Source organism: Arachis ipaensis, chromosome B8 (assembly GCF_059453495.1).
Source record: "Arachis ipaensis isolate K30076 ecotype BB chromosome B8, ASM5945349v1, whole genome shotgun sequence".
Classification (NCBI taxonomy): domain Eukaryota; kingdom Viridiplantae; phylum Streptophyta; class Magnoliopsida; order Fabales; family Fabaceae; genus Arachis; species Arachis ipaensis.
In genome coordinates this window covers 126,151,163-126,154,677 of record NC_142443.1, presented here as the reverse complement: position 1 = coordinate 126,154,677, position 3,515 = coordinate 126,151,163, and the positions used below count along the sequence as shown (strand labels likewise).

The 3,515-nt window shown below is 32.0% G+C and overlaps 1 long non-coding RNA gene across 1 annotated transcript; it reads right to left on the bottom strand.

Annotated features, from left to right (window-relative positions):
- Positions 1–263: 263 nt before the first annotated feature.
- On the bottom strand, positions 264–3,091 carry LOC107614462 (uncharacterized). Its single transcript, XR_002352911.2, has 5 exons — positions 2,763–3,091; positions 2,640–2,671; positions 1,826–2,003; positions 1,189–1,264; positions 264–531 (listed from the first exon to the last, which is right to left on the bottom strand). It is a non-coding gene; the product is annotated as an uncharacterized LOC107614462 (long non-coding RNA).
- Between the last annotated feature and the right edge of the window lie 424 nt (positions 3,092–3,515).

The following is a 3,515-nucleotide window of genomic DNA, read 5'->3' as shown; positions in this document are numbered from 1 at the left end:
TGGTCACGGTTACAATTTTCAAATTCTGACACTTTAGGCCACGTTTTTTCACCATGACTATAGGTTAATATATGGTCATGCGTAAAAACCGTGACCATAGCCTTTATGGTCACCCCTCCTGAAAACCGTGACCATAGCTTTATCTATGGTAGCCTCTATGGTTACCCCACCTTAAAACCATGACCATAGCCTTATCCCGTGACCATAGCCTCTATGGTTACCCCTTTTTCAAATCGTGACTATAGCCTCTATGGTTACGCCACCTTAAAACCGTCACCATAGCTTATGATTAAAGTAACCAACTAACATATCAATATAGTTGAGTGAATACACTTATCTCAATCTCAGTTTTATACAGTGATATACACACTAACACTAAGTAGAAACTATTAACAGAATTGTTCCACAGGCGTGAGACCAATACAATTCAGACTCTGCCAGGATAGATTATTTCTAGTATTGCTATTCTTCCTTCTCAACGCTCGAAAACTTTTGTTTCAACCACTTTACCATATGAAAGCTCAGTACATGCTTCATTAACATGCAAAGCAAAGTCACATTAGACATAAACACTTACATTTATTTTTCTTCAACTTAGGAAAAAAAATATATCATCAAAAAATATATACATCACACATATACTAAAAATTTAAAACTTTAGAAAGTTTAGACAAGTATTTAAAAATTAAAAAAATTTTCTTGTAAAATTTTATAATTCTTTTGAAACTCAAAACACAAAATTCGTTATTAAACCGTAAACTCAACTACAGTTTTTTTTTTCTTTCATGGTCATAATATATAAAGTAATAATACTTATGTATTCTTTTTTGTCTTGTATGCTGATACAGATTCACAACACATTTTAAACTCTAGAGGAAGTATCACAAGAATGAGACCTAATATAAAAGAAAAACAAAGAGAGTTTGAAATGAATTACCATATCAATAGTTGAAGGATGGTGGGAGTGACAAAAATGGTAAAGCAAATATAAAACCCAAACTAGAATAACTAATTCACATGTTAGTATTCAAAGCACAAGGTTTCTTCTTTTCTTTTAACACAAAAAATGTAGAAGAAAGCCAAAAGCCACTCATAATAACACACAAACGGTTCCAAACCTAATCTTAGTTTCATGACAACATAAAAATAAAAAGGAAAATCAAAAGGAAGCAGAGAAGTTAAGCTAACCTGTGCTGCAAAGAAGAGGCTTTAGTCTTTTAGGAATGTTGCGGAAGCCAAGGAGAAGAAAGAAAATTATATTTTACTGTAATTGGAATACATAAACAAAACAAGTCAACATATAGACAAAGAAGATTTTAATTAATGCATAGGTATAGATACTGCTTTGGAGGTTCCTTAGATCCAAATAAGGTGAAGGAAAGCTTGTTTATTGTAAATTAGGAACATATGGCACTGAAGCGATTGTGAAAAGAATCCTTTATAATTCAAAGCAACTAATAATTAATAAAGTCATATCTTTAGGCTTTAATTTGGGTGAGACTATCCATAATTCTTTGGTCCTCACTAAGTATTTTATATTACTTCTTTCTTGTTTGGGCCATTATATACCGCTTTCATTTCATATAGATAAATAGCATATATATGTGATTAAAATAGGTTTTGCAGACTATATTAAATATAGTAATCTGAGCGCGTTCCCACCTAAAGATATAGAAATTATTAATTAAGCCAAAGACCTGACATGTCATTAGAAATAAAGTTCCTTAATTATTATTTGCTTTGACAGTGATAGCCTGATAGAGTGATAAACATAAAAATTATATCAAGAATAAATTGCTTTTAAGATGACATGATAAAAATGTACCTTATGATCAGCGATAGTAGTGTGAAACAATGATGAAAATGCACACTGGAATATGGCTCTGAAAGGCTTCAACTGGTGACTTAGTTTTGGTAAAAATCTCAGTAACGCATCCCCTCATTCATGATGAATAAAATGTGAGGGACAAGACAGACGTATTGTTTGTTGTGGCAACAGACCCCTGATCAAGAAAATGAAAAATTAGAAAGGAAACAAACAAACAAACAAACAGGATTGGAATGAATTGCTGGAAAAGAAATCATCTAAATCTAATTATACCCGAAAAGAATACTATTGTAGTTTTTTTTTTTTTGGTGTCCACTATAGTAATTATTTACAATTATTTATTCAGTATTCAAAAATTATATATATACCGCGATATTGAAACCCGTTAAGAAATGAAAGCAAATTCACATATTAGAGACAGTCCTTGTTAGCTAGTCTTATAATACCTTCTACTGTCAAACCTGAATTACTCAAATAATCCATTTTTGGAGGATTATAATAATCTAATCAAAACTAACATGAAATTGACCATCCAATGTGAAACAAAAAGCAACATTAATTTTTGTTTTTCTTTAACTTCAGTTCGTGTACATCTGCGCTAACTGGCTTTCCTCAATTCATGGGGGCATGCATATAGATTAACCAAATGGTGTAAAGCAGAATATTCAAATAATATCATATCATATATCATACAATAGAGAAGGAAACACGCATATTCTCTCTAAACAGAGTGCTCTGCAAACATAATAGCCAATGTACTAGTTAAGAACTTCCTGAAGCCCAGGGCAAGGTTGGTGGTGGCCAAGCTCACCTGCGTGAATGAAGTGTTGGGTACGAGTTCACCTGCGCCGCAACAATAGCCAAACCTCCAAAATGAAAACCCTAAAATCGGAACCCTCTCAAATTTTAGAACCAAATGAAGGTGAATACATACCTTCTCAACAATGGTGAGCTAAGGGACGACGATGCTGACCACAAAGTCTTTCCGATGTGAGCACGTAGCGAAGAGGAGCAATGGTTCTTGAGTGGTGAGTGGTGAGTGGTGCGTGGTGAGTGTTGAGTGAGGAAGAGGAACGGTGAGCACGCAGCGAAGAGGGAGCTACAGTTCTGGTAGAGTGGCGGGTAGTGCATGGTGAGTGGTGACGGCGAAACCTTCCTCCGATTTGGGATTGAATGGCGCGAAGTGTTAGTGGTGAGAGCGAGTTAATATGTTCTTCTCTGATTTGGTGGTGAGAGCGAAGTGTTATACGTCGGTGACTTGGTGGGTATTGGTGAAAATGAAAAAAAATGACTAAGTCTTGGGGCATTTGATCTTAATTAATTTATATTCAAATGATCAAAATTTTATTTAGTTACAAAAATATTCTTGAATAGTAATTAGAGTTAGGGTTTGGGTTAGGATTAGAGTAGTGTAGAAATTTTAATAAAATTAGAAGGTAGAATAGTAATTAAAAATCAACCATAATTTATTTAAATTATTTTAAAAATATAATATTTATTTATCAACGTACTAATTAGTTTTAAATTTTAAATAATTTTTTAATTTAAAATTAATAGTATTCAACTTAATTTTTTATTTATAAAATTAGATTTAAAATTTTAATATTTAAAGTAAATTATATAAAATTTTTATTATTTTTAATTATTAAAATTTTAAATGATTTACTTTAAATATTTAAAATTATAA